The following is a 10538-nucleotide window of genomic DNA, read 5'->3' on the forward strand; positions in this document are numbered from 1 at the left end:
CTTTTGCTTCTGGATGATCATTCAGTAGTTAAAGAAATTATATTCTGCTTACTCTTAAACATTCTAAATAGGAAGAATGAGGAAGAGAAAAAAATATGGAACCACATAGATATATTATACAGAATAAATGCCATAAAAATAGCAACCCAAATCCACTCTTCACTATTACATCATAATTAATAGCTTCTATTTTATGCCTTTTGTTTTGTGATTTTAACATGAAATTTTATCTTAAGTTAATGTAAAAATATATTCTGTATATATTATTAGCTTTTAATGATTATTTTTGGCAAGAATTTTGTCTTGTCAACTTGCAATTAAGTTGTTGCTGGTTTTTTTTAAGTATATACAATTACAGTATTCAAATGTAAATAATAACTTGGATTTTTGTAAAGCTGTCATTTGATATTTGCAAAATGCCAGTATATTGCCTACATTATGGCAACATCTCATTACTATTTCTGTAGTAAAAGGTACTTTTCTGCTCTTCTTTCCATGTTGGGTGTTACCTTATTATGAGTCACTGAATGTATTTTCACCACCTACATTCATCATCACATTTTTAAAGCAATCTTAGGATGTTTAGGATTATATTTTCAAAGTTTAAGTAAAAATAGCCTATTCTTGATAACAGTTTTTAAAAAGTGGAAGAAAAATCTGTGAGTTTTTATGGTGAAGGAATTAGGTCTTTCTTATAGCAAATACCAAAGCAAAGTTTGAGAGATGAATTGAAAATTTCACTCCATGTGCTGGAATCTACACAGGGGAATTTGTTTTATAATCCAGAAGGTGGAGCTATATTAGTGCCTAAAGAGGATTATAGGCTCAATGTCAAGTAGTTCTGTAAAGTTGGCCTTTGCATGTTTATTAAATTCTTTATAAAAGGATCTTAAACATATTTATCCCTTACAATATTTAGATGGCCATCATCTCCAGGAGATTCTAGCCCACCTTGCCTAGTTGCAAACCCTGTAATTCTCACTGTGGTCCTACATAATGTCACTCCATGTCATCTTTGGATATGTATGATGTATTGACAATTCAGGTTTAGCTGGAAATAGCCCCAATTACTTCATGAAGAATATATCTTCCCAAAATTGTTTCTAAGGATCTCAGGATAATGCTGGGTCTTTATACAAGCATTTGGCAGGGCCACTGGTATGGTATGTCTCTTCCCTATAGGAGACAAAAGGTGGGCAACCACCCCCATTCCAGGATCCTTAAAAGATGAAGAGCATATGAGAAAGTTCCTTTGCAGCTTCCCTTAACCAGGTCAGAGAATTTAATGCCTGGGTTTATCCAGTAATAGATATTCAACGTTCTTTATGTTAAAATGTATATCTTTTTATTTTATTGAACGCTTCATCTTTTTTTTTTTTTTTTAAAAGATGACCGGTAAGGGGATCTTAACCCTTGACCTGATGTCAGCACCAGGCTCACTCAGTGAGCAAACCGGCCATCCCTATATGGGATCCGAACTCGTGGCCTTGGTGTTATCAGCATCGCACTCTCCCGAGTGAGCCACAGGGCGGCCCGAACACTTCATCTTTTTAGATACATTTTTTTGTATGCCATTGTCTTAGTCCGTTTGGGCTACTGGAACAAAATAACATAAACTGATGGCTTATAAACAATAGAAATTTATTTCTCACAGTTCTGGAGGCTAGGAAGTCCAAGATCAAGGCATTGGCAGATTTTGTGTCTGGTGACGGCCTGCTTCCTGGTTAATAGATGGTGTCTTCTAGTCGTGTCCTCACATGGTGGAAAGGGCAAACAAGCTCTCTTGGGTCCCTTTTAAATGAACACTAATCCCATTTATGAGGTCTCTATCCTCATGATCTAATCATCTCCCAAAGGCCCCACTTCCCAGTACCATCACATTGAAGATTAGGTTTCCACATATGAATTTGGGAGTAACACCAACATTCTTACCATAGCAGTCAGCTTCTAAACTGAGATATTTCAATTTAGGTTTCTCAGGGCAGAGTTTTACAGGATACATTATTATTACTTAAAGAAAGTTCTGTCAATTCATTTTCATCCCTTGTGATGCCTTAGGGAGAAAATCTCCATGAAAATGGTTAGATTGTGGTGTCTACTGACCTTTCTATAACCTTTATTTTGTAGGCTAGGAATTTGGTATGGGTTAAGTTGCATGAGCTAACATGTTTTCACAGTTAATGCTCTTACAGAGTGCCAGTAAAAATTGTCAGGATTGGAGTAACAGGCTTTTCATAATTAAACAAAGCAAACTTTTTTCATTAAGGGCCAGGTAGTAAATATTTGAAGCTTTGCAGGCCTTTGCAACTATTAAAGTATGCCGCTCTGGTGTGAAATTAGCCATTGACAAGTTAGTGGATGGACATGACTGTGTTGCAATAAAACTTAATTTACAAAAAAAAAAAAAAAAAAAGCAGGCGGGCCAGTTTACCAACCCCTACATTAGAGTAAAAAAATATTTCCTAGCCATTTAAAAAATTATACCTTGGGGCTGGCTGGTTAGCTCAGTTGGTTAGAGTGCAGTGTTGTAACACCAAGGTCAAGGGTTTGGATCCCCATATTGGCTGGTTGCTGAAAAACAAACAAATAAAAATTATACATTAATGGTCTGAGACCTTTTCTTATAAACAATTGAACACTGTATTAGTCAGTTTTGTGTTGCTATAACGGAATTACCTGAGACTGGGTAATTTATAAAGAAGAGAGGTTTATTTGACTTAAGATTCTGGGACAGCTGCATCTGGCACAGGCCTCAGGAAGCTTCTACTCATGGCAGAAAAGTGGCAGGCAGTTGGCAGGTACAAGCAGATCATATGGCGAGAGAGGAAGCAAGAGAGAGAGGAGGTGCCAGGGTCCTTTAAACAATCAGCTCTCACGGAAACTAGTAAAGGGAGAACTCACTCACTACTACTCCCCCGCCCCCTCAGGAATAACATTAATCCATTCATATGGGATTCGCCCCCATGACTCAATCAGTTTCCAACACTGCCACATTGGGGATCAAAATTCCCCATGAGTTTTGGAGGGGACAACACATCCGAACTCCATCATTCCTCCCCTGGCCCCCCAAAACTCATGTTCCTCTCACATACAAAATACAATCATTCATTCCATCCCAACAGTCCCAAAAGTTTTAGCTTGTTCCACCACCAACTTAAAAGTCCAAAGTCCGAAGTCTCCTCTGAGACCAAAAGCAAAAGTCCTTCCAGGTGTGAACCTGAAAAAGTCAAAAGCAAATTTACCTACTGCCAAGATACAATGGTGGAACAGGCATTGGGTATGCATTCCCATTCCAAAAGGGAGGAATAGGCCAGAAGAAAGGAAAAACGGGTCCCAAACAAGTCCGAAACCCGCAGGGCAGACATTATGTCTTAAAGCTCCAAAATAATGCTCTTTGACTCCAAGTCCTGCATGCTGGGCACAATTGGGCATCTGGGCCCCCAAAGCCTTGGGCAACCTCACTTCCACAGTTCTGCCAGGCACAGCCCAGGGGGCAGCACTGGTGCCTGCAGCTTTTGCATGCTGGTGTTGCATGTTACCTGTGGCCCTGCAGTTCTGGGGTCCTGGCAGAAGCCCTGCTGTCTTGGCTCTACTAGACATTTCCCTAGTGGGGGCTCTCTGTGGGGTATCTGACCCCACATTCCTGCTCGGCATTGCTCTAGTAGATGGCCTCTGTGGTGGCTCTGCCCCTGTGGCAGATCTCTGCCTTAATCCCCAGGCTTTTCCATACATCCCCTGGAAACTGGGTGGAGGCTACCACACCTCCACTGCTCTCACGTCCTGCCGGCCTGCAGACTTAACCTAACGTGGATGCCACTGAGGTTTGGGGCCTCCACTCTCCAGGGCTTCTGCATGAACCACACTTGGGACCACTCCAGCTGGAGCAGCTGGGATGCAGGGAGCAGGATCCCAAGAGCAGCTGTGCCCCAGGTCTGTCCACCAGGATAACTCAGTCCTTCTAGGCCTCAGGGCTTGTGATGGGTGGGGCACCCTTCCAGACTTCTCAAATGTCTTTAGGGCATTTTTTCCATTGTCCTGGTTCTTAGCATCTGGCCTCCTCACCACCAAGACTATGTCTTTAAGCAACGAGTTTATCTGCTTCACCCTGTGTTTTTCTCCTGCTCTCTGCTTCTCCACCTCATGGCCAGGCTACAAATTTTCCAAATCTTTACACTCTGCTTCCATTTTAATTTCTGGCTTTACATCATGATTTTGTTGCCATAACTCAGAGTAGGCTCTTAAAAGCAACCATGCACCTTCCTCAATGCTTTGCTGCTTAGTAATTTCTTTGACCAAATGCTCTGGTTCACAACTCTTAAGTTCCCACTTCCACAAAGTCCAAGGGCATGGACATAATGCAGCCAGGTTCCTTGCTATGGTGTAGCAAGGGTGACCTTTTGTCCAATTCCGAATAAGTTCCTCATTACTATCAGCATTCTGCTCACCACCACATAAATCTCTAAGACATTCCAAACTTTCCCTCATCTTTTTCTCTTCTTCTAAGTCCTCCAAACTCCTCCAAACTTTGTCCATTACCCAGTACCAAAGCTGCATCCACATTTTCAGGTATCTGTTTAGCAACACCCCACTCCTCAGTACCAATTTTCTGTTTTAGTCCGTTTGTGTTGCTATAACAGAAATACCTGAGACTGGGTAATTTATAAAGAACAGAGGTTTATTTGGCTTGTGATTCTGGGAAAGCTGCATCTGGAATGGGCCTCAGGCTGCTTTTACTCATGGCGGAAAGTGGCAGGCAGCCAGCGGGTACAAGCAGATCACATGGCAAAAGGAAGTAAGAGAAGAGAGAGAGGTGGTGCCAGGGTCCTTTAAACAATCAGCTCTCACAGAAACTAGTAGAGCTAGAACTCACTCATTACTCCCCCCACCACTCACTCATTACTCCCACCACCTAAGGAAAGCATTAATCTATTTATAATACTGCCACATTGAGGATCAAATTTCTACATGAGTTTTGAAGGGGACAACACATCCAAACTCCATCAACTCAAAGCACATTTATATATTATGATTTTATCATCCTAGACTTGAAGGGACTTTATCAGTAAACCAAACCTGTGCTCTCTTTATCTTAAAAAAGAAAGGTTACAAATCAGCTATTCCAACTAGATTATTCTTTTTTGATATGCATCACCTAACTTTTCATTAGTTGACAGATAATTTTATATCTTCTTGATTTTTAGTTCATTTTATGACCATAGTCTTTTAACATTCTTTTAATAAGTTTAACATTTTGTATTTTATTGAATTTTCCTACTTTTGTGGCTAAGATTGACATCTAGTTTACCTACAGAATTTTCCATGCATACTGGGCATGGCATTCATGGCCAACTCTTGGCTTCCTTTTGGCAGAAATTGCACAGCCAACAGGTAAAATAACCCTGCTCCACAATTTGGGGAAGTACATGCTGTTTACTCAGGAATGGCTACATATTGCACCTGACCCAATGATGGCTCGTCCATAGACTGATTTTAAACCCATAAGGTGGCTGGTACATTAACTAAGTCAAGCGAACCAGTTCTGAATTTTGGATCAGAAAACAAAGAGAGCATTAGTCAGTTAGCAAGATTCTAGAGAAAGGAGAAAATGAAGAGAAAAGCAGAAACACCTGAATCTGGATAGGGATTGGCCCAAATTTTCCTAATGTTAAAACTGTCACCACAGCTGCCCTCTCATGTCTTTATCACCCTCTAATGCAGGGAGGACTATCCAAACTCCAATACCAGTAACGCCAGCAGCAGTGTTGATAATGGTGTCAGCAGCAATTGTGGCAGAGAGCGTGGTGTACTAGGTGGAGAGCAGGTTGTTGGGAATGGTCTACTCTGGTAGATCGCTTAGAATTGCCATGTTGATAATGAAAAACAGGCCAGCAACCTGTACACGAATGTTCACAGCAGCTTTGTTAGTAATAGCAAAAAAAACTAGAAACCACTCAGATGTTCTTCAGTGGGTGAATAGCTTAATAAACTGTGGTACCTACAGAGAATACTACTCAAAAGAAAAAAAAAAAAAAAAGGAAGCTATTGGTACATGCAACAACTTGCATGGCTCTCCAAAGAATTATGCTGAATAAAAAAGCCAATCCCAAATGAATACATAGCACATGATTCCAACTTTCTAACATTTTTAATGACATTAAACATTTTTAATAACATTTTTTAAATGGAGAACAGATTAGTGGGAGGTTAGAGATGGTGGAGGGAGGGGAGGAAGAGGGGGCAGGGCAAAGTTGGGTGTGGTTATAAAAGGGCAACAGGAGAAATATTTGTGGTGTTGGAACTGTTCAGTTTCTTGGCTGTGGTGGTGTATGCACAAAGCTTACCTGCAATAAAATTGCGTAGAACTACACACAAATGAGTACAAGTAAAATTGGAAAAATCTGAATAAGATTGGTGCATTTTATTACTGTCAATATTCCGGTTGTGATATTGTACTCTAATTTTTCAAAATGTTACCATTGGGGGAACTGGGAAGAGGTACAGAGGATCTCTCTATTATTTCCTACAACTGCATGAGTCTACAATTATATCCACAAAAATTTCAATTAGAAATGAAGATGAAATAGACAATTTCATAACAAAAAACACTTTAAAAATCAAATCAAAGTTGTTTGGTTTTGTTATTGTCTTTACATTTTCTACAGACAATGCACCTCCTTATTACTTGCACCCAGAGAGGACCACTTCCACTACTCCCCTTGATACAACACTGGGTAGAGACATAATAAAAGAGAAAAAGGGAGATGCCAGAGCAATCAAGCTATATTGCAGGGGTAAAAAATGTGCCCACAGGGAACATGCAGGTAATGTATGTGGTGTCAGAAAAATCAGCTATCAGAAATAGAATTAAACTTTATTTTTTCTAAGCTCTGATGTCAGCATGTAATAATCTACTATATATATATATATATATATATATATATATAATATTGGAAATTATGTTTTCAATTTGAAGTTTAAAAACCAATAGAAAATGTAAATATTTAAAATTTTGCCTTTTGTAATATTTTACTCCTTTCATGTGAGCTAAACATTTCTCTTCAGCCGCAAGATGTCAATGTCAACGTCTTTTATTTGTGATGTGTAGTAAAAAATTTAGATTAGATTTCGTTAATTGGGAGCATTATATAGTTCAATTCAGTTTTCAATTATGTCTCAAAGAAACAGCCATTCATAAATGTAAGTACTTCCATACATGCATAAAAATTTTGCAAAATGGCTCAGGGTAACTCCTCCAGATGTATTTGTAGCATTCTGGTTGTTCAATGTCATATTTAATTGTCAGCACTGTATTTCATAAATCTCATTTGTTGCTCCTCATTCATTCTGTCATTGGTGATAGAGTATGATGGATCTAAAATAGTTGGAAAATATTTTTCATAATTCAATTTTCAACTACCCATCATTTGGGGAATGTATATCAATTCATCACTCTCAATCCTAGAAGCAATTTGTGTGTAAGAAGGTAAGCCATATTACTCATGATATGTTTCGTTTTCTTTTTTTTTTTACTCTCCAGTCAGTTTTATGAAATCTTAACATTTTGCTGTATTTATTTCTGATTATTTTTTCTTTCTTAAAAATAGTAAAACAGAACAGATACAGATGAAGACCTCTGAATGCCCCAATTTCCATTTCTAGCTGCTATTTTCCAGAGGTAATTACTGCCATGAATTTGGTGTTTAACATTCCTTTGTATATTTTGATGTTGTTACAATATTGTATGCACTAGAAAAATGTATTGTTTTGTATGTTGTCATACTGGATAATAATCCTTTGTCTGTAAATGTATGTTATAATTATCTTTTGCCATTTAATTTTTTTTTTTCCTTCATTGTAGAGATGTTTTAATTTTTGACATAATAGCTTTTTAGTGAGCTGTGCTCTTAGGTCATAAAAATTCTCCTATGTTCTCTTGTATAATTTTTAAGCTTTTGATTTTTATATTGAGATCTTTAATTCATTTTTAGTTTGTTTTGATATGTAGTTTGAGGTATATGGATATATTATTTTTGTAGTTGAATAGCCCAATGAGTAGCTAATGCTTTCCCTCACATTTTTTTTTCCTGTGTGTTTTTTTCTTTTCTTTTCTTTGGTCTATATAGAAAACAAACAAACAGAAAAACCCAGTAACCAAAAACATAAAGTGATAATAATAAAATTCTCTGCCGGAACCTCCCTCTGTCCCCCCACACTCATGTGCAGGAGGTGGTGGTGAGAGTCTGAAACAGGAAGGGAAAGAGAAAGCCCCTCACCACACACCAGAGAGGTCATCCAAGAGCACTTCTGGGGTCCAGCTAGAGCAGTTGTGTGGATGGGACAGGGGGTCAAGGGTCAGGTCCCCAAGGAGAGGCCAAACCAATTTAGCACCCTGGAGAGAGAAGCAGCAGTGTCCTGGAGCGGGAGACTCACTTTCCATGTCTCTGCCCCATCTCTTCTGGGCAATCCCTGAACTTTAAGAGAAGCTTTGGATTTGGGGGATCTGGGCCTTGAATCCAGGGCCTGGAGACCCTGAGGACTCAGGGCAGTCAGTTGGTGGAGTTCAGTGAGAAACTCAGACCCAGGGAAGAAATCAAAGAGTCAGATTCCTGACCAGGCCAATGGTTGCCTTGACCAGTGGCCACTGGTTGGGCTGATTGAGAAGCTTGACAATGGCCGGGAGGCCATAGTTGAGGTGCATGTAGCTCTAGGTCATCTCGGTCTCAGGGTGGCAGTTAATGAGGTGTTACAGGGTGTAGATGGTGGGCTCCGTGATGTCATCCTTCTTGTCAGCATGCAAGATGGCATGGGTAAGAGCCTCCACACTGCTGTTCTGCACCACCAGTGTCTTGTTCTTGCTATTGTTGCACCTCAGGTTGGAAAGAGTGCCTGTGGTACAGGTGAGGACATTGACATTATCTACACTTAACTGGTTCACCAGAATCTTCTCCAGGCCCTCCTGCTTGGTGGCCACATGCAAGAGGTTCTGTGGGGTCCACAGGCAGTTCTGCATGAAGCAGGGGCTATTGCTCATCAGGTACTTGCCCAGGGACTGCATCCCACCTGCCTCCACAATGGCAGGCTTATAGCTGGGACACACAGACAGCACCTTGAACATGTGGCTGGCAGTCCAGAGCACCTTCTCATAACCATAGTTACACATGCTCTACACGAGGGACTGGGGGCCTCCATTGGCCAGGATGATCAGCTTGCTCTCCTGGTTGCCATAGGCCAGGGGCTGCAGGCAGTCAGTGGTGATGGCTAGGAACTTGGGGTTGTTCTTGTTGAGCAGGGGCACTGTCTGACATGTGAATGCCATTTTGGCACCCTCCTGCTTGAGCAGCAGTTTGTGCAGTGTGGTGATGGCATAGAACAGGACCAACTCCGCTGGGGAGCTGAGCGTATGGACCAGGGCAGTTTTGCCACCTGACTTTAAGATAGTGAGCAGCCCCTTGTGGTGGTAGGAGAGGTTGTGCTAGGTAATGGTGGTGTAGCAGGCTGTGTCCAAGTCACTAGCATTCTGCATGGTGTGCGCCACGGTTGCCACCAGCTGGGGCAAGCCCATCAGGGTGTGCCACAATGTCTCCTTCTTTGATAGCTGGTTCACAATCATGGCCTTCTTGGTCACCACCACTGGGTCCGCGTCATGAGCTTGGGCAGGGCCCGGGTGGCCAGCTCAGTGGCGTACTGGTCGTTGATGAGATGTACAGTGGCTGACTTGAGCAGCTGGGATGGCTCAGCCAGTTGCTCCAGGTTGATGGCCTGCCCCTCCACCTGGGTGAACAGCAGCAGCAAACTGTCTTCGTCAGACATGCCAATACACATGGCCTCCTGCATGCACTTTGCTCTGGCTGTCATGGACATCTGGTACCCCAGATCACCTTGGCTCTAGAGCACCCCTTGGGTATAGGTGGTGATCTTCCTGAGTGTGTGCTGGTGCCTGCAGGCCTCATCCATGATGCCCTTGCTGCTGACTGAAGGCATGCAGGTGTTGGCTTCTGAGTGGATGTCCAAGCTGTAGGTGTACATCTGCTTACCACTTGTTCACCTTGATGGCCTATTCAGTCAGCTTCGCCAGCTCCATCGTGGCTGCGCTGGCACACATCTGTGCAGACCAGCTCAGGCACATCCATCCCTTACTTTTTCTGGATGTCATTTATATCACATGTCAACTTCACATATATGCCTGAGTCTGGGTATGTTTTTGAGCTCTCTATTCTATTCCATTTTCTGCACATCAGTGCCACACTGTCTTAATTATTATAGTTTTATAATAAGTTGTGATGCTTGCAAAGCATGGTCTGCCTCCGTTTTCTTTTTTTTCCTTTTTTTTTCAGAATTTTCTAGGCTGTTCTTCAATGTTTATTATACTTTATGAATTTTAGAATGAGTTTGTCTAGCTCTATAATTCTATGGATTTTAAAAAGTCTAATAGATTCTGATTCCATTAAATTTACCTATTAATTTGGAGAGAATGAACAACTTTGATATTGACTGTTCCTATCAATAAACGTAGTATTATTCTTCATTTATTTAAGTCT

At 41.0% G+C, this 10538-nt stretch overlaps 1 pseudogene; it reads right to left on the minus strand.

The window, feature by feature from the left end:
• Window positions 1–8590: 8590 nt before the first annotated feature.
• On the minus strand, window positions 8591–10081 carry LOC103593578 (annotated as a pseudogene).
• Window positions 10082–10538: the final 457 nt, after the last annotated feature.

Source organism: Galeopterus variegatus, unplaced genomic scaffold (genome assembly GCF_000696425.1).
Source record: "Galeopterus variegatus unplaced genomic scaffold, G_variegatus-3.0.2 Scaffold1371, whole genome shotgun sequence".
Lineage (NCBI taxonomy): Eukaryota > Metazoa > Chordata > Mammalia > Dermoptera > Cynocephalidae > Galeopterus > Galeopterus variegatus.